The sequence below is a fragment of the Lepidochelys kempii genome, chromosome 10, assembly GCF_965140265.1.
Source record: "Lepidochelys kempii isolate rLepKem1 chromosome 10, rLepKem1.hap2, whole genome shotgun sequence".
NCBI classification, from domain to species: Eukaryota; Metazoa; Chordata; order Testudines; family Cheloniidae; genus Lepidochelys; species Lepidochelys kempii.
The window spans coordinates 28,015,945-28,037,517 of record NC_133265.1 but is presented as its reverse complement, the minus strand read 5'-3'; the positions used below and the strand labels follow the sequence as shown (position 1 = coordinate 28,037,517).

Sequence of the window (21,573 nt, the reverse complement as noted above, 5' to 3'; positions counted from 1 at the left end):
TTCCACAGTTCCTTTCATTTCTCACTCATGATTATGTCCTGTTGTTCCAGAAGAAAAAAATATAGTAAACCACTGGGTCATTATTCTTCTGATGTTAGGCAGTATGTCTAATTAAGTAGGGTTTTTTAATTTGTAAAATATAGTGTTCTTTTAATAACGTCATCTTGTTTCAATTCTCAAACAGGAGCTCTGAATAAATGAGTAGCTCTGGAATGTAAAATTCAGTTAGGAGAATAATAATTACTGAGATGACCAACTGTGTGATTTGAAAACGTTTCTTTCTTATTTTATTTTTTGTTGTTACATTTGTAATTCCTAAACACTGAATGATGAAGCAGCTAGCTAAGAGCAGTAGTATCTAAAAATGAGACACTGTTGCCGGAATGACAAATCCTTAGGCACCACTATAAAACATACGGATCAGTAACACACAGCCATAAGAATATATTGACTGTGGCCCAAACTCATCAGAAGATTGATCAATCCAGCTGACTTGCATTAATTGTGAAATAGAAAGAACGATGCGATCAATGATAGGCATGAAAGTGCAGCGGTAATGATGCCACATCTTGCTAATCCAATAATGGGGAACCTGATGTATAGCATATTGGAATTCCACTGTTCAGGCTCTGTCACAATAAAGTATATCCTGCAATTATGGGAAAAAATTGAGCAGGCAGCAGTTGAGCCAGCCTAATCAGCCAATGCCACAGTAGTTCTACTGATTAAACACTAAATTAAGTGGCACTCCAGCTCTGAAGTTGTCTGAATTGAAAAAAAAATCCTTGAGTTAACGTGAAAAGTTTGCATTTTAATCAAAGTAAACTCTGAATATTAAAATTTGCATGAGTTCATGTCGTTAACTGTGAACATTTTAAACAATTTATAAATTGATCCCCTGCTGTTAGCTACAAAGAAGAAGGACCAAATGTTGAACTGAGAGGCATGAATATCCCATGCTTAAAAAAAAATCAATTAGACGTGATATAAACTCAAAGAGCTGTTTGAAAAAAAGAATACATTCAACAGGCCCCTGGAGAATTTAAATTTAGTTAACTTCTTAAATGTTTGCCTGAGGGCACCGACTTTACTCTTTGCTGAGCTTTACAAGTTGATTGGGGGAAAAGGCGTTTATTAGGCAATGGATGCAGTAGTGGACTTCAACCAGAGCTACAGCTGGAATCCATTGAATATCTAAAACAGTGGTCAGCTAACACTTCAAAAATCTCCAAAAACACTGTATGTCTGTTTCATCACATTAATAAGAACTAAAAAGTTAAACATATAAATGCTGTAGCTCAGAATTTACGATGATTTTCTTCTACTGTGATTTTAAATGTATTTATCTGAGCTCAGCCTTTGTCATTTTGACACAGTGTGCTAGATAACATTTTGGGGTTTTATGTTTAAGACCCAGCCTTGATTGGAGGACACTGCAGATCTGTGCTGCCCCAGAAGGACCACCAGAGAGGCTGTAACTTAGAGAAGCACAATCTCCCTAGGGCGGCCCTTGTGCAGAGCGGATGAATTATCTTCTCCATCTGTTAGGATGGGAAAGCTTGTTCCCCTTGCTGAGCCTTGCTGCTGAGGCAAGTGCAGAGGAGTGATGGGACCACAACCCTGCCTCCTCCTTAGCATTCCTCACTCCCTTTCTGGAGTCTTGCTGAGGAGAGAGGAGTAAGCAATCTACGTGCAGAAAGCACAGGAACTGTGTGGTCTTTGTGTGAGACATTCTGCAGCCACACGTTTTCCTGTCTTCCCCAGCACAGACCCTTATACAATCTGGTCGGAAGGGTGTGAGCCCTAGCCCAACACAGATAATTACACCTTGCCTTCCAGAATTCCAAGCTGTAATTTCAGTGTCAGAGTAGCTAACTAAAGTTAAAAGCCAAGTTGACATGTTGTTACTGCTATTTTAACCCAAGTTAGTTAACACAGGTTAGCGAATACAAGTTAAGAACACACCTTTTATTGCACTGTAGACAGGCACTTAGAGATTGTCACAGCTGGCAGGCCTAGTCAGCCGTGGTCTTGTAGGCTGCTGAAAGGTGGAGCCAATGGGTGTACATCCTAAACACGGTGGGCATAAAAAAGTCAAGTTTCTATCCTGCACCAGGAAGAAACTAGTCAATTCCCCTATTTTCTTATAGCAGGACTATATTAATTCCCAAACAATAAGCACAGGGCCAGATCATGGTCTGGGCTATGTCCTATGGGGAGCATCACAGGAAGGGATTCAGGCTCCGTAGAACCTCTCTCCATGCCTGTGGCAGAAGTCAAGGCTCTACGTCCCCAGCATGCCTGACAGTGCAACTACAGTTATGCCCCTTGGAGACCTGGCACAGCTTACTCTCTCCCCAGTGCAGCCAGTGATTTGGAGGGAAACTGAGAGCCCACACACCAGTGGGGAACAATGCTCTGTGTTGGCTTTGTTCTCATTTGCATTACGTTAACGTAGGCCATTCTCTGATTGCTATTTCCATTTGGCTGCAGGATGTTGGGACTGGAACACTACTGCTTGAGACCTGGCTTAAAGGGGCAGCAGTCCTATTATGTGCCTGGTAGCCAAAGGTTTGGTAGTATAATGTGATTTCTTAACTAACAAGCAGTAGTTTCTACTGACATAGATATACTGTCATACTTAAAATTCACCTGTATTTATACAGAGAAGCTGTAAGTTTGGCACTGTCAAAAACAAAAAGGAACAATTTTGGGGGTGAGGCCTAGACTGTCTGAAAGTTACTCCATTTCACATCATTGCAGCAAGCATGGGTTGTTTGCCTCTCTTGGGAGACCATTAAAATACTTTTGGTGAAATGAAGCCCTACTGAAAGCAAACATAACTCTAGTGAAATCAGAAAAGTTACATGAGAAATTAATTTGGCCCCATCATGCTGGCAGACTGGACAGACTGTCAAAAAGAAGGGCAGAAACCTGAACCGGTTGTATGCTCTATAATTAGATTTGACCAACCCAGTGACACGTGTGAACAACTAAAGCACTATGACAGTCTTACTATGAAGTCAAAGACAGTCCCCTTGAACTGTCTTTAGGCAAACTGGACTGTGTGATAAGTGGTTACTTTACACCAAAAATCACAATGAAGGACCAGTCTGTTACCCCGGGTCAATTGCACTCAGATCTCAAACCAAAGACAACACCTATCCCCAGTCCTGTAATAAACTAACTAAAGATTTATTAAAAAAAGAAATAAGAATTATGTATAAGATTAAAGCAGATAAACACACACACACACATACATGAGTTAGTTTTATATTTAAATAGGTTATATAAGCTTCTGTAATAAACCACTATGTCCTTTAGGGTTGAGCCATGCCAAGTAGATCTCTTGCTTATGTTTAGGAATCTTTGCCCCTCAGAGTCCAGACTGCATAAAGAGATCCAGTTTCTTCTTGTCAGGGATTTTTATTTCCTTCACCCCAGAATTCAAGCTGCTGACATGTGAAGTTCTCCCATTCTTGGAGAGAATGAGGAATGCAATCAACAAGGTCTCTGTCCTTTGATGCTACACAATGCCTCATTTGCCTTCAGTGGGCCATCTTCTGTACAGGACCAGCACTTTACTTTAAATAATGCTGCTTCTCCTGTTTGAGTTACACAATTACAGAGTTCCAGAGTAGCAGCCGTGTTAGTCTGTATTCGCAAAAAGAAAAGGAGTACTTGTGACACCTTAGAGACTAACACATTTATTTGAGCATAAGCTTTCGTGAGCTACAGCTCACTTCATCGGATGTATTCAGTGGAAACACTTAATACCATGGGATAGAGGTGTTATAAGTAAGATTAATGCATGCAGCATCCTACAAGCATTCCATGAAGTCTATACACTGAACACACTCTTATAACACCAATATCTCTTAACTATAGTAACCTACTGGTAAGCCAGACTGGTTTCCAGCTATGTATTTGTCAGCATTCAGTGAGGCCTGAGCCCTTGGCAAGAGCTGGCACCTGGTCTGCCAGTGTAACAGGCCTAATTTAATTTAAGGTTAAATCTAAATTTCTTTGGTTTTACTGATTTCTTCTAACAATTTTATGGCATGATTCTTCTTTCTTTGAAGCCAGTTTTACACTAAAGGAATGTCTTTAACTTTACTCATTGAATTACTCATGATTTGCATTGCTGTACTAAGAGGAGAATCTGCATTTTATTCTTTAAAAGTGTTTTTGTGTGTTCTTATTTTGCATGCACTTAGAAATATTTGGTGAGATAGCCTTCTGACCCAAAGGCAAAGAAAATGACACTCCCACTGATGAGAGTTGCACTGAAGTCCTATCATTTTTGAAGGATTTCACTTCAGTGGAAGCATTGTGTCACTGGACATTGTGTGACACTTCCAGTGACATTGTATCATATCTATGGGGTCCTTCCTTATGACACAGTTAAGTTATAACGTTCTGCCAAAGTCATTTTCAGTGATCAGAAAATAAAACATCTAACTCTAATATTTATTTCATATGTCAAAAGGTAGCAATTACTACAGATAACCTAGACAAATTTAGCTTTTAAAAATCTTTTTGTTAGCTGATGTGCTCAAGAAAGTCTGAAAATGATCACAAAAACAATTTTGTGTCAATTGATTCAACAGTACCTATTTTTTTTTCTATTTAGGGGAAATAGGAATAGAGCAACTGAGCTAGGTTTCACTTTTAAAAACCCATATGTTATAAACTGAAAGTATGCTTTAAAATGGAAACCTTAGTTACACCATTGTGAACCTGATGGTACAACTGTAAAAACAATTTTAAATATTCATCTAAATGAGATTTATAGGAAGCCCAGAATATTAATTTACATTTTGATTCATGATTACATTAAGCATTAAAAAATAACTGTATACATTCCTCTCATAAAGGAAAAAGACATTCAAACTATACAGGGTTAAATAATTGCTGTGAAACAAACCCTCCCTTCCCCAAGTCTTTGTTCCTTTCTTTTGTCGTTTAGGAATTCTATTAAGTTTAATACAATTTTCATGAATTATGTTGCAGCAGTAAATAAGACCTAGTGGATTTTAGTTCGTTCTGGGAGAATTAATGTCAAGCCAATCAGTGTAAAGGAAAGCACAGAGCAGTGTTTTTTTATAATTACTGGAAAGCTGTGCATGCAGTATTAGAATAGAAATATTGGGTTTCCTTTTAAGTTTTGACTAATCCCAATAGACCTACAAGCTGCTTTGAATAATTCTGTGAACTTTTAGTGAAAGACTTCAGATCTTATTTTTTCTGTTATAGATCACAGTATTTGTCTGAGGCATAAAGTCAAAACATCTCAACATTAAGGCAAGTGTTCTTGCAGTGCAGGCATTTTCTGTCAAGACACTGAAGTAATAACAGACAACCTAAAGACATCAACAGAAAGCAATGACCTGAGTACGATAATGCTTTCTCATGCAATTTCTTTCCAGACCAAGCTGTTAGATACCTCCCCTCATGTGTAAAGTAGGGTGACCAGTCAGCAAATGTGAAAAATCGGGACAAGGGTGGGTGGTAATAGGAGCCTATATAAGAAAAAGACCCAACAATCGGTCCTGTCCCTATAAAATTGGGACATCTGGTCACCCTAGTGTAAAGTTAACAAGCCAATAACCACATGCTGCAAAAATGTAGGTACATGCTTAACTTTACAAAGTAATCCCATTGACTAAAACGAGGCATGTACATAAGTCTTTGCAGTATCATAGCCTATGACTGCCCTTAGTTGTTGTGCCGTTCTTCAAGTATCCCCCAAAACACTTGTCCTGCATTACATGTTGCTTTTTTTTTATCTGCTTGAAATCTAATCCAAGTATTTCTTTAATGGTTTTTCAGAATGTATGTAATAAAGCATCTTTACACATGTCTAAAACTTAGTATGTGGAAGAATGGGACTGCAGAGATTTTAATAGTGGGCTCAGCATCTGATTCACTCTGAACAGCAACAAGTAACATGACATTCCCATAGTAAGCAGTTAACATTAATGCTGCAGGTGGAATAAAATCTACCTCACCTATTTATAGGCAATACCTCTGTGATAGGGGAGACTTGATTTTTAAAATGTGTAACAATGTACAGAATGTATTAATAACCCTGGAATAAAGTGTATAGAACTTCAAGTTCTTGAGTGTTAAGGGTTAACATTTTCCTCCACAGAAAAGGAGAGGCTCTCTCTTATGCCCCAAAGTATTGTAAATCAGTGGTTCTCAACCAGGGTGTACATAGGTCTTCCAGGTGGCACAACTCATATAGATATTTGCCTAGTTTTATAACATGCTACATAAAAAGCATTAGCGAAGTCAGTACAAACTAAATTTTCATACAGACAATGACTTGTTTATCCTGCTCTACATACTATACACTGAAATGTAAGTACAATATTTATATTCCAGTTGATTTGTTTTATAATTATATGGTAAAAATGAAAAGTAAGCATTTTTTCAGTAATAGTGTGCTGGACACTTTTGTATTTTTATGTCTGATTTTATAAGCAAGTAGTTTTCAAGTGAGTTGAAACTTGGGGGTACACAAGACAAATCAAACTTCTGAAAGGGGTACTGTAGTCTGAAAAGGTTGAGAGCCACGGTTGAAAACAACCACTAGTGAAAGTAAAATCCTCTAAATTCATTTGTTAATAAGCTGTTTGAATGAGCGAATCTGCTGGGATCAATTAAGATGATCCAGATATAAAAGTGAAAAGCAATTTTTTTCACTTTCTCGCTTGCCTTCCCTCCCCATCCCCATGGTTTGCCACAGTTTACTCTGACATACAAACCTCCAAATCCTGATGAGCCTTGAGAGCAGACAAGGTTTTGTTAATAACTTGAGAGCAGGCAAACTTGTCAAAATCATTTTTAATTATGTTAACAAGCTGTGCTTTGACTTATAATCCATACAACATGACATTTTAAATCTGGATACTATTATATAGTGTTGTCAACTGATCCAGAGCTGGTCAAATTTTGACTTTGTCAAATTGTAGGCAGACCAATGGCACATCTTCAAACATAGGTCTTCATAACTTAAACTTAGTATGCTCTCTTATATGCATTGCTAGAATGGAATCATTTATATCTGTATTATGAAAATATGAAAGAGTAAAGAATTTTATTTTAATAACCAGTGTAGTTATCTTATTTTCTGTTAAGAAAAATAGTTATTTCAGACAATGCTCTTTGAGGGAAAACAGAGGTTGTGCATATACTCTTTGTAACATTGTTTCAGAACTATTTCCAAAAAAGTGACTATGAACTTCCCTCCTTGGTGAAGGCTCACGTTTGTCTTGCTTATTTGTCACAGATGGCTATTTAGACAATGATAATAAAACCATTAAAAATGCTGAACCTTTCATTCCTAATTTTATTTTCTGTACAAGTTGACCATGTTTCCATTCCAACACTTCGCCTTTTTTCTGCTTCAGTCCTTTCTGTTTTTAACTTGTTTGGGCAGAACTCTTTTTCCCCCTCTGAAAAACAGATGGTGACAACACTGTTCTCTCCTAAATAAAAAACAAAACAGCTGGTAAGATACAAGAAGAAACTAAACCAGCAGTGCATATCTGCTTTCAATGTTGCACACCCTCCCTTGGCTTTTTGGAAGGGTAGGTTTCTAAACTGAACAGATAGTGTCTTGTTATAAAATGTAACAGTAAAAAAAATAAAATAAATCAAAATAATCCAAATGCTTGGTATACTGTAGATTTGGCACTCTTCCATTTTGCCATATTTAAATCCAGAGCTAACTTAAGTAAAATTTATTGCAGTCTAATAACCATAAAATATTATGAGAGAATAAAATCAATCTTGGCCCAGATCTTGGAATGCAAAACACACACACACACACACACACACACACACACACACACACACACACACTCTATAAAATATGGTAGAATTCTGCTTACGCAGGAGTCTCAGCTCTAGGAAGCCAACAGCATTTGTGTGTAGTGGCCACTGTTTCCAAAGGACTATGGCCCAGACGGTCATTCCACAAGTGCCAGGTATATGCTTGGAGAGTGCACGCTGCACTTGGACCTGCCAACCTTCTGTGTGGAAAAGGTGGTCAGCAGTCTCTTCAGCATTATTCCCCTTTTCTTACGTACCCCAGGGAGGCTGCTTCTGGATTCCACAGAGTGGCAGTGGAAGGGGAAATAGGCAGGGCTCTGGGAAAACACATTGTCCCTGTGTTCAGCTCATTGGAAATTTCCTGGACAATGCAATACAGCCTGGGTTGTATTATCTGTTGTGTGAGTCACACTCTGGTCAGCTATAACCAAGAGGAATCGCTGAAAGTGTGGGTCCAATAGAGTGGTGTTGCAAAGATGGGTGGGTGGGGCGTGGGAGTTGTATTGGGAGCTAGCGGTAATGCAGAAGCATGGTGGGTCTCTGTGATTCGTCTTTGTCTCTGTGGATCCCTAGGTTTAACTAAATTTGGATGTCCGTGTCAATACCTGTGGAGGCAAACCCCAGCAGAACTTCGCTGGAGTCTCCTTGCAAACATTTTCTGTGCCTGGGCTACTTCCCATGTGTTTTACCAAAGCAGGGGCTGATCAAGGCCCAAGGGGATTAAGCTGCTCTGCAAAGGAAACTGTCATGGACAATTTAAATTTTGCATTTCCTATAGGTAGCTAAGGTCCAACAGACAAAAAACTTTGTTATTCAAATGTGTTTACAATGTTAGATCCTTTGCCCATACACATGCAAGGACCCATGCACCTCTGAGTCTTTAATTTGAAGGTTATTGTTCAATACACAAGGAAACTACTTGAAATAGTGCCCTTAACGGTCCATATTCTTTTGCAAAGTGACCCAATGGCCTAAAAAATGCCTTGTTTTCTACCTTCATGAGGCAGTTATTCAGTTTTGACTTGTTGTCACTAGTTTTAACCCCATTTTAGACTGATTTCTCTCTCTCATGTGCAGAGACAGCAGCCTTCGTCAGCTTTTTGCCACAGAAAATGAAAAGGAGGGGGGAGAACCAAAAAACCTACAGGAGACTCCTTTTGAACAACCTCCTGTCTAAAAAGATTATTCCAAAGACTCCCAAACATTGGGACTGCAATTCTGTTCCACATTGACTAGAATACAACCTCCACTAAGCAACCAAATTTTGTGTGTCCTTTGACTAGTTACTTAAGGCAAATTTCACTAAAAAGAAAAGGAGTACTTGTGGCACCTTAGAGACTAACCAATTTATTTGAGCATAAGCTTTGTGAGCTACAGCTCACTTCATCGGGTGCATACTGTGGAAAGTGTAGAAGATCTTTTTATATACACACAAAGCATGAAAAAATACCTCCTCCCATCCCACTCTCCTGCTGGTAATAGCTTATCTAAAGTGATCACTCTCCTTACAATGTGTATGATAATCAAGGTGGGCCATTTTCAGCACAAATCCAGGGTTTAACAAGAACGTCAGGGGGGAGGGGGAGTAGGAAAAAAACAAGGGGAAATAGAAAAGGAGTACTTGTGGCACCTTAGAGACTAACCAATTTATTTGAGCTCACTGTAGCTCACGAAAGCTCATGCTCAAATAAATTGGTTAGTCTCTAAGGTGCCACAAGTACTCCTTTTCTTTTTGCGAATACAGACTAACACGGCTGTTACTCTGAAAAGAGGAAATAGGTTACCTTGCATAATGACTTAGCCACTCCCAGTCTCTATTCAAGCCTAAGTTAATTGAATCCAATTTGCAAATGAATTCCAATTCAACAGTTTCTCGCTGGAGTCTGGATTTGAAGTTTTTTTTTTGTTGTAATATAGCAACATTCATGTCTGTAATCGCGTGACCAGAGAGATTGAAGTGTTCTCCGACTGGTTTATGAATGTTATAATTCTTGACATCTGATTTGTGTCCATTTATTCTTTTAAGTAGAGACTGTCCAGTTTGACCAATGTACATGGCAGAGGGGCATTCCTGGCACATGATGGCATATATCACATTGGTGGATGTGAAGGTGAACAAGCCTCTGATAGTGTGGCTGATGTTCTTAGGCCCTGTGATGGTGTCCCCTGAATAGATATGTGGGCACAGTTGGCAACGGGCTTTGTTGCAAGGATAGGTTCCTGGGTTAGTGGTTCTGTTGTGTGGTATGTGGTTGCTGGTGAGTATTTGCTTCAGGTTGGGGGGCTGTCTGTAGGCAAGGACTGGCCTGTCTCCTGGGATTTGTGAGTGTTGGGTCATGCTTCAGGATAGGTTGTAGATCCTTAATAATGCGTTGGAGGGGTTTTAGTTGGGGGCTGAAGGTGACGGCTAGTGGCGTTCTGTTATTTTTCTTTGTTAGACCTGTCCTGTAGTAGGTGACTTCTGGGAACTCTTCTGGCTCTATCAATCTGTTTCTTCACTTCCGCAGGTGGGTACTATAGTTGTAAGAATGCTTGATAGAGATCTTTTTGGTGTTTGTCTCTGTCTGAGGGGTTGGAGCAAATGCGGTTGTATCACAGAGCTTGGCTGTAGACGATGGATCGTGTGGTGTGGTCAGGGTGAAAGCTGGAGGCATGTAGGTAGGAATAGCGGTCAGTAGGTTTCCGGTATAGGGTGGTGTTTATGTGACCATTGTTTATTAGCACTGTAGTGTCCAGGAAGTGGATCTCTTGTGTGGACTGGACCAGGCTGAGGTTGATGGTGGGATGGAAATTGTTGAAATTGTGGTGGAATTCCTCAAGGGCTTCTTTTCCATGGGTCCAGATGATGAAGATGTCATCAATATAGCGCAAGTAGAGCTGAGGAAGCGTTGTTCTAAGTCAGCCATAAAAATGTTGGCATACTGTGGGGCCATACTGTGGGGCCATGCGGGTACCCATAGCAGTGCTGCTGATCTGAAGGTATACATTGTCCCCAAATGTAAAATAGTTATGGGTAAGGACAAAGTCACAAAGTTCAGCTACCAGGTTAGCCGTGACATTATCGGGGATAGTGTTCTTGACGGTTTGTAGTCCATCTTTGTGTGGAATGTTGGTGTAGAGGGCTTCTACATCCATAGTGGCCAGGATGGTGTTATCAGGAAGATCACCGATGGATTGTAGTTTCCTCAGGAAGTCAGTGGTGTCTCGAAGGTAGCTGGGAGTGCTGGTAGCGTAGGGCCTGAGGAGGGAGTCTACATAGCCAGACAATCCTGCTGTCAGGGTGCCAATGCCTGAGATGATGGGGTGCCCAGGGTTGCCAGGTTTATGGATCTTGGGTAGTAGATAGAATACCCCAGGTCGGGGTTCCAGGGGTGTGTCTGTGCGGATTTGATCTTGTGCTTTTTCAGGGAGTTTCTTGAGCAAATGCTGTAGTTTCTTTTGGTAACTCTCAGTGGGATCAGAGGGTAATGGCTTGTAGATAGTGGTGTTGGAGAGCTGCCGAGCAGCCTCTTGTTCATATTCCGACCTATTCATGATGACAACAGCACCTCCTTTGTCAGCCTTTTTGATTATGATGTCAGAGTTGTTTCTGAGGCTGTGGATGGCATTGTGTTCCGCACGGCTGAGGTTATGGGGCAAGTGATGCTGCTTTTCCACAATTTCAGCCCGTGCACGTTGGCGGAAGCACTCTATGTAGAAGTCCAGTCTGCTGTTTCGACCTTCAGGAGGAGTCCACCTAGAATGCTTCTTTTTGTAGTGTTGGTAGGGAGGTCTCTGTGGATTAGTATTGTTCAGAGGTATGTTGGAAATATTCCTTGAGTCGGAGATGTCGAAAATAGGATTCTAGGTCACCACAGAACTGTATCATGTTCGTGGGGGTGGAGGGGCAGAAGGAGAGGCCCCGAGATAGGACAGCTGCTTCTGCTGGGCTGAGAGTATAGTTGGATAGGTTAACAATATTGCTGGGTCGGTTGAGGGAACCATTGCTGTGGCCCCTTGTGGCATGTAGTAGTTTAGAAAGTTTAATGTCCTTTTTCTTTTGTAGAGAAGCAAAGTGTGTGTTGTAAATGGCTTGTCTAGTTTTAGTGAAGTCCAGCCATGAGGAAGTTTATATGGAAGGTTGGTTTTTTATGAGAGTATCCATTTTTGAGAGCTCATTCTTAATCTTTCTCTGTTTGCTGTAGAGGATGTTGATCAGGTGATTCCGCAGTTTCTTTGAGAGCGTGTGGCACAAGCTGTCAGCATAGTCTGTGTGGTATGTAGATTGTAATGGATTTTTTACCTTCAGTCCTTTTGGTACGATATCCATCTGTTTGCATTTGGAAAGGAAGATGATGGAATACAGTGAAAGGCAAATTTCACTGTATTCCATAAGTAGTAGTTACTGATTTACACACCAGTTATTTTGGATATTAGATACTCTTCTCCGAAAAAAAGTGTAAACTGTTAGATGGCTTGATTTAATACCAGACACTGAACATTCTTACATACAGGTAGATATATAATGTAACCATGGTGGTTATACTATACATCCTCATTGCCATGTTGTTCTGCATATTCTTCCTGTTCCTCATTGTCTTTAATTTTGTGCTAAAAACATAAAATATTTTACTTCACATCTACTCACATGTATACATAGTCTTTTGACATAGTCTTATAAACCAATCATACTATATGGATGTTACCTTTTAGTGCTGAAGTATAATAAAATATTATACTTTGTTTCTGTATATATTTACTACATTCCTCTCCCTAGTCTACCAAAGTTTTCATATAATGCCTATTGCAGTAGCAGCTGTTATTGGCATTATAAAATGTGAGTACAAAACAATTACTGTGCAGATACCTTACTACAAACTGTGCAAGTAACATCCTACAGCGAGACAGAAAGGATGAGATCTCTTTAAGTGCTGCTTAATCTGTCACAGTAAATGAGATAATTGAGATTTTTACTGTAAAATATAAAAAATGATCCTAGCGTTTTAGGCAGTTAGATTAAAATAATTGCTTTTACATCATATAACATTAAAAGTGCTATATATTCAATTAATAAACTAATTCAGAGCTTGAACATTTGCTAACTTTGGAAAGAAATGTAAGGTGGTTTAATTCTGGAATGTGCAAGACTAAGGTGTGACTAGCTCTTATTCAGCCACACTGGACAGTAAGAGGGAGTAAAATGACCCCCCAACACACACACACACACTGAGTGCATATCCTAAGTTTAATAGTGCAACAACTCAGTGTGCTGCTTTGTGCTCTTTGTACACATAAAGTTGTGGGTTTTGCTCAATTCAGCCCAAAGCCATACCAGCATTCATGTGTGTTCATACCGCAAGATGACTGCAATGTGACACAAGGGCTTGTTCTGCTGTATCAAAAAACAGATGAGTGAAGCTGGAGAAACTGAAATTGCAAGCCAGAATCTCAGCAAAGGGGTTGAAGGAGCTGAGCAGAGGCAGATTGACAGTCAGGGGCTTCTGGGAAGAGATTGGAGATGCCATCACGATTGTAGTGATTACTTGTGGTTGCACATCTTCACTGCAGTTCCCTTGAGATCTTCCTTGTAGTTCTGAGAGTGGTGGCTACCATGCTTTTAACACTGATAGAGGTGAGTGGGGGTGTGAACATGAATAGGGTGGTGTTTAGGGGAAACGTGTTTAGGGGAAAACCTGCAGGTGAGCTGGAGGTAGGTCAAGACAAGCCCTTTGTTTTGATTGCATGCAAATAGCATGCTGTAGCCTTGTATGAATAATATGCACATTTTTGTTTTGATGAAGTTTAGATCTTCAAATGAGCAAATTGTTTTGATTCAGGGGTACTGTATTATACATCATAGCAGATTTTGTCGTTTTCTGCAATGATGTTGAAATGGTAGTGGTGCATTGACTTCTGGGGACAAAAGCTTGAAATCGTACATATATTCTTCATTGGGTAATAGAATCTCATTTTGCTTTACATGTTTTTAACATTTTTTAAAAAAGATACATATGAGGAATAAATCTAACAATACAATTTGAAAGCTTTTTTTAAACATTTTAGAGTGGGAGAATTGGTCTATCAGTGAGTGCTTAAAGCTTGAGGATCTGGTTAATTTGCAGTTTTGGAGGGAATGAATGTTTAAAACAGTGTCTAGGAGTTTGTTCTGAAAGGGCTGGCATAGTATCAGTGTACCACACTGCGACTGTGACAGTGTGAGTTCAAATTCTAGGTCTTGGGGTGTGGAGGTTAACTCTGTGCTGCTTAACCTGGCAAGAGCAGTTAGTACTCTTAGCTGGATGGAAAGAAACTCCATTGCTCTGTTGGTCATTGCTTAAAAAGATAGTATTAGCCGACTAATACACAGTGGTATCTGAATCATCTCTGTATAATCCCCGATCTTGGCACAGGAAATATGTGCAGGAAAATGTTGACTTCTTACTGGTTTCTTCTGTACGTCGAGCTACAACAGTAGCATCTATTGGCCAGTCTGTCTATAGTGGCAAGTGTTGTGAAGGGGGTGTGGTCATTAACTCAAATATAGAGTGCCCACCCCAATGGACCTGATACTGTAAAGAGTCTGATGTTGTCCTTCTGGAAGCTAATACTGTGCTCAGCTTAGATGAAATAAACTTCAGAGGAAAGCAAAGGATTTATTGGTGTTTATTTTAGGGCAGGGTGGGGGAGGACAGGAGGTTGATTTGGTGTTTTTTAAGAGCAGTGAATTTAGTGCTGTTGAAAGGTTTTGGATTGACAGCCCCGAAACCGTAGCTCTCTGTTTAGCCATTGAAAAAGCCCATTTAAAAAACAGGTGATCGGCCTGAACCCTGACCTGATGGGATAAACTCTAAGAATGTAGGAAAGGTTGACCGTCAAGTGTACTTGTGCTAAAAAATTAAACCTGTCCAACAAAAATGTGGTGGAAATGAACACATCAGAACCTTTAGTGCCAAGCTACAGATCAATTCAAGGAGAGAAATGAGTATCTAAATACAGGATAGCATAAAAATTCTGCATCTTGGATTATGATATTCTTTACTCATTAATTATATAGATAATCAACTGAGAAATTTCTGTAAACTTGGATTGGCAATAAAAGGACAAGCAAAGTTTGCAATCTAGGAGATGGGAAAGAGGGACAAGATTTTTAATTTCAGAGGCTTGTGAGAGAACTTAAGAGCTGTTCTTTGTTGGGCAATAGGAAAGAATAGTAATGATACTGTGATACAAGGGAGACTCTCCAGAACCATTATCTGCAACTTGATAGAATTTGGTTACCCTACCCTCTTAGCCCTGGTCTACACTACGAGTTTAAATCGAATTTAGCAGCTTTAACCCTGCACCCGTCCACACAACGAAGCCATTTTTGTTGACTTAATGGGCTCTTAAAATCGATTTCTGTACTCTTCCCCGACGAGGGGATTAGCACTGAAATCGATATCGCAGGGTTGAATTTGAGTTAGTGTGGATGCAATTCGACGGTATTGGCCTCTGAGGGCTATCCCAGAGTGCTCCATTGTGACCACTCTGGACGGCACTCACAACTCGGATGCACTGACCAGGTAGACAGGAAAAGCCCTGCGAACTTTTGAATTTAATTTCTTGTTTGGTCAGCGTGGCAAGCTGATCAGCACAGGTGACCATACAGATCTCATCAGCAGAGGTGAACATGGAGTCCCAGAATCACAAAAGAGCTCCAGCATGGACCAAACAGGAGGTACTGGATCTGACTGATGTATGGGGAGATGAATCCATGCTATCAGAACTCCATTCCAAAAGACGAAATGGCAGAATATTTGAAAAAATCTCCAAGGGCATGAAGGACAGAGGCTATCACAGGGACCAACAGCAGTGCCCTGTGAAACTTAAGGAGCTTAGGCAAGCCTAACAAAAATCCCAAGAGGCAAACACCCGCTCAGGGTCAGACTCCCAGACATGCCACTTCTATGATGAACTGCATGCAATTCTAGCGGGTGCCCCTACAACTACCCCACCCCTGTATATGGACTCCTACAAGGGAGTCTCACGTGACAGGGATGAGGATTTTGGGGATGAGGAAGATGATGAGGAGGGGTAGGTTGAAGATAGCGCACCCCAGGCAAGCAGAAAAACAGTTCTCCCCGACAGCCAGGAGCCAATACCCTTCCAAGGTGGACTCCTGGACCTTGAAGGCAGAGAAGGCACCTGTGGTGAGTGTACCTTTGTAAATATAATACACGGTTTAAAAGCAAGCGTGTTTAATGATTAATTTGCCCTGAAGACTTGGGATGCATTCGTGGTCAGTATGGCTACTGGAAAAGTTTGTTAATGTGTCTGGGGATGGAGCAGAAATCCTCCAGGGACATCTCAATGAAGCTGTCCTGGAGGTACTCCCAAAGCCTTTGCAAAAGGTTTCTGGGGAGGGTAGCCTTACTGCGTCCTCCATGGTAGGACACTTTACCCACAGCATGCCAGTAGCACATAGTCTGGAATCATTGCATAAGAAAGCATGGCAGCGTGTGGTCCCGGTGTTTGCTGGCATTCAAGCAACAGCCATTCTTTATCTCTCTGTGTTACCCTCAGGAGAGTGATATCATTCATGGTCACCTGGTTGAAATAGGGGAATTTTATTAAGGGGACATTCGGAGGTGGCCATTCCTGATGGGCTGTGTGCCTGTGGCTGAGAAGAAATCATCTCTGCTGTTAGCCACGCAGTGTGGAGAGGGGTGAAGCGATCATCCCAGAGAATTGGGTATGTGGGGGGGTTTAGTTGGGTTTGTGCTGCATGTTAACCCGTAAACATCAGCCCCTCCTTTTAAATGGCCAATGTGTCTTTTTCAATTTTACTCTCCCTTTTTTTCCTCCTGCAGCTGCAAATGTTTCAACGCTGCCACTAGCATCTCTGTCCCAGAGGCTAGCGCAGATAAGAAAGCGAAAAAAACACACTCGTGATGAAATGTTCTCTGAGCTCATGCAGTCCACTCAAACTGAAAGAGCCCAGCAGAATGCATGGAGGCAAACAATGGCAGAGTCCAGGAAAGCACAAATGAATGCTAGGACAGGTGGTGGCAGCATGATGAGAGGACGCAGGGTGGGGGCAATGCTGAGGCTACTGGAGGATCAAACTGATATGCTCCGGCGTATGGTTGAGGTGCAGGAAAGGCACAGACCGTCACTGCAGAGTAACCGACCACCCTCCTCCCCAAGTTCCATAGCCCTCCTCACCCAGATGCCCAAGAACGCAGTGGGAGGGGGCTCTCCGGGCACCCAACCACTCCACCCCAGAGGACTGCCCAAGCAACAGAAGGCTGGCATTCAATAAGTTTTGAAGTGCAGTGTGGCCTTGTGCTTCCCTCCTCCCATACCCCACCTGGTGCTTCCCTCCTCCCCAACCCCTCCTGGGCTACGTTGGCAGTTATCCCCCTATTTGTGTGATGAACTAATAAAGAATGCATGAATTTGAAACAACAATGACTTTATTGCCTCTGCAAGCGGTGATCGAACGGGGGAGGGGAGGGCGTTTGGCTTACAGGGAAGTAGAGTGAACCAAGGGGGCGGGTTTTCATCAAGGAGAAACAAACAGAAATTTCACACCGTAGTCTGGTCAGCCATGAAACTGGTTTTTAAAGCTTCTCTGATGCGCAGCACGCCCTGCTGTGCTCTTCTAACCACCCTGGTGTCTGGCTGTGCGTAATCAGCAGCCAGGCGATTTGCCTCAACCTCCCACCCTGCCATAAATGTCTCCCCCTTACTCTCACAGATACTGTGGAGCACACAGCAAGCAGTAATAACAATGAGAATATTGGTTTCGCTGAGGTTTGAGTCAGTAAACTGTGCCAGTGTGCTTTTAAACGTCCAAATGCACATTTTACCACCATTCTGCAGTTGCTCAGCCTATAGTTGAACTGCTCCTGACTACTGTCCAGGGTGCCTGTGTATGGCTTCATGAGCTAGGGCATTAAGGGCTAGGCTGGGTCCCCAAGGATAACTATAGGCATTGCAACATCCCCAATAGTTATTTTCTGGTCTGGAAAGTAAGTTCCTTGCTGCAGCTGTTCATACAAACAAGAGTTCCTGAAGATGCGAGGGTCATGTACCTTTCCTGGCCATCCCACGTTGATGTTGGTGAAACGTCCCTTGTGATCCACCAGTGCTTGCAGCATCATTGAAAAGTACCCCTTGCAGTTTATGTACTGGCTGCCTTGGTGGTCCGGTCACAAGATAGAGATATGGGTTCCGTCTATTGCCCCACCACAGTTAGGGAATCCCATTGCAGCAAAGCCATCCACTATGACCTGCACATTTCCCAGAGTCACTATCCTTGATAGCAGCAGCTCAGTGATTGTGTTGGCTACTTGGATCACAGCAGCCCCCACAGTGGATTTGCCCACTCCAAATTGATTCCTGACTGACCGATAGCTGTCTGGCATTGCAAGCTTCCAGAGGGCCACTCGCTTGTGAACTGTGAGGGCTGCTCTCCTCTTGGTATTCTTGCGCTTCAGAGCACGGGAAAGCAAGTCACAAAGTTCCACGAAAGTGCCCTTACACATGCAAATGTTTCGCAGCCACTGGGAATCATCCCAGACCTACAAGACTATGCGGTCCCACCAGTCTGTGCTTGTTTTCCGGGCCCAGAATCAGCATTCCATGGCATGAACCTGCCTCATTGCCACCAAGATGGCCAAATTGCCAGGGCCTGTGCTTTGAGAGAAGTGTGTCTATGTCCTCATCAGTCTCATCACCACGCTGCCATCGCCTCCTCTCCTGCTTTTGCAGGTTCTGGTTCTGCATATACTGCATGATACTGTGTGAGGTGTTTACAATGCTCATAACTGCCATGCTGATCTGAGCGGGCTTGGCGTGGTATGGTGTCTGCAGGAGAGCAGAGTTGCAGGGGAAGCAGTGGTTGGATGACCAGTTTTGCAGACCTATTGCACCGTCTGCTGCCAGGACACAACATGGTATGGTGAGACAAGAGCAGCCGAGCAGAGCTGCAGCAGAAGCGGCCCTGCGAGACCACCAGGAGAGCAGAGTGCCAGTGGAAGCGGTGGATGACAACGGTCATATAGCGGACCTGCGAGGTGGATTCATAGCATCAGGAGAGCAGAGTGGCAGCAGAAGCAGTGGATCACAATGACAGTGAGCAGTCCTACTGCACCATCTGCTGAAAGTAGTATTGCGCCCACATGGAAAAAAAGGCGCAAAACGATTGCCTGCCATTGCTTTCACGGAGGGAGGGGCAATTGACAGCATGTACCCAAAACCACCTGTGACAATGTTTTTGCCCCATCAGGCATTGGGAGCTTAACCCAGAATTCCAATGGGTGGTGGAGACTGCAGGAACTGTGGGATAGCTACCCACAGTGCAATGCTCCAAAAGTCGACACTAGCCTCGGTACTGTGGATGCACTCTGCTGACTTAATGCGCTTAGTGCATTAGTGTGGGTACACACACAATCGACTGTATAAAATCGCTTTCTAAAAAATTGACTTCTATGAATTCGACCTAATTTCATCATGTAGATATACCCTTTAGATGCCATAGAAATTGAAGTTAAAACACAACCATGCAGTACGACACAACCTAAAGCTATGAGAGCTGGATTCACAATCAGATGAAAGCATTAAGGCTGCTTGCTGGTCGTGATCCAGGGAGACCTGTGATTTATTTTGGGGATTCGGATGACTCTTCCCTATCCAGGAGAGTGTGAACTGCAAGGAGGTATCACAATGACCAAGTAGGAGACCATGAATGAAGCCCAAGATCCTGGAATAGCCAGTGGGACTGTCTTCTGTTCTGTGACTTGTACAGTATCTAGCTGAATGGGACTCCCATCCTGATTAAAGCCCAAGATGCTAACTTAATATTATAATGTATGCTGGAGGTTGGGTGAAACCTCACTGAAGCTGGTGACATAAAATGAATATACATTTTATTTTACTTCTCTATGGTTAGGTAAGAGATATTAAGGGTTCTAGTGCTATTCTTCATTAAAAAGGTAAACGAAAATGGTTAACTGTGCCAGATGCTCCTGACATTACTGAGTAGCGTTCACCCTACTCAAGGTAAACCTCCAACTTTGTGGCATGGAAAGAATATATATCCTAATAGACCTTAGTATGTGACCATCTCTAAAGTTATTTTATGCAACAAGGTTTCTTTAGAGAATCTTTAGCAATACCTGGGAAATATCAGCTGTTTCATTGTGCCACATTGTAGTATCACCATTAAGAATGTATTACTAATTGTACTTGAACATTCTTCATAATACACTTTAAAAGCACGTAAAAGCAGCTAGTGTTGGTTTTGTTTTTGTTTTTTAAGAGCTAGATTTTGTCTTTGCCCTACTTGGTTTAGCAAGGGAGTAATTATGGCATCACCCCACTCTGTTGCTTGGTCAACACAGCTATTGGATGCTGCTATGGTAAAGAGCACAGACCCTTGTTTTCTGGGTATTTGCTGTGATGTGGAGTGATTGGAGCCTTGATCTCACTCCTCGTTCTCTTCACTTGATGGCCAGGGACAGTACAGAAGTAAGCTGCACTCTTTCAAGGACTATAGAAACTTATTTCCCTTTGGTGTAAGAGAAGAGCAACAGAGAAATTTTAGCTGTCCAAATAATGATTCTTTTCCAGGGACACTTGTGGAGCAGAGCAATTACTCCTCACTCAGGGTTAGGCACATTCTACCCTAAATTAAATGTAAATACTGTAACTTTATAGGACTGTAGTTTTCACCATATTCTGGTCACTAACACACTTGGACACACCGCACCAACTGTAGCTGTGGTGTACCTTCATTATCATAAATGGAGTTACCCTAGGGTTAAACTTTGTCCAATATTTTTAAAGACATGCTGTCACTCACAACAATGTTCTGTTGACATAATGCTATTTCCTTATGTGGCGTATATTACAGTGCAATGGAGCTTGATTCACAAAGCAACTTTACCAATTATTTTTCTGTTTTGTGAACATTAAAAAATAATCTACCATGAGTTCATAATCCATAGCTCCTCTTTTTAATAATGCAGACAATAATTAGGTAGTTGAGTAAAAGTTCCCATAAATGTATTACACACTTGCTTCTGCTACGGAGAATAAACCTTCTTGAAAACTGGGGCAAACCGCTGCTATGTGTTGACCTTACAGTAGGAACTGAAGAAGGCTTCACACCATCTTGCCCCCACCTCTTGGGGACTGTGCATAGAACCAAAGGCCTAAGTACAAAAGCAGCAATCTCCTTTGAACAGGTTGCCTGAATAGTTCCTGGTTTCAGAGTAGCAGCTGTGTTAGTCTGTATCTGCAAAAAGAAAAGGAGGACTTGTGGCACCTTAGAGACTAACAAATTTATATGAGCATAAGCTTTCATGGAAAATACAGGAATGCATCTGATGAAGTGAGCTGTAGCTCACGAAAGCTTATGCTGATATAAATGTGTTAGTCGCTAAGGTGCCACAAGTACTCCTTTTCTTTTTGTGAATAATTCCTGTATTTTCCTCTGTGCCTAAATCTAAAGTAACTCCATTGATTTCAGTAGAGTTGTTCCAGAATTACATAGGCTTTATGGAGAGCAGAATTTTGCCCTCTGTATGTAAGATGCACATTATAAAACAAAAGTCAAAAAAGGCCTTCTATCTACTGTGCCAGGATCAGCTTTGTGAGATGATCATTCTTGGATCTAAAAGCCAAGTGTTCAGGTTGGTTGAACAACCCATAGTTTTGCTGAATATCATTATCTAGGTTCAAATCACTTTTTGTAAAAAGTTTACC

General features: G+C 41.6%; 1 protein-coding gene and 1 pseudogene across 24 annotated transcripts in view; both read left to right on the top strand.

The window, feature by feature from the left end:
- RBFOX1 (RNA binding fox-1 homolog 1) overlaps window positions 1–21,573 on the top strand; it is a 2,436,731-nt gene that overhangs the window by 1,788,655 nt on the left and 626,503 nt on the right. The window lies entirely within an intron of this gene.
- LOC140917882 (uncharacterized) lies at window positions 15,491–17,197 on the top strand (annotated as a pseudogene).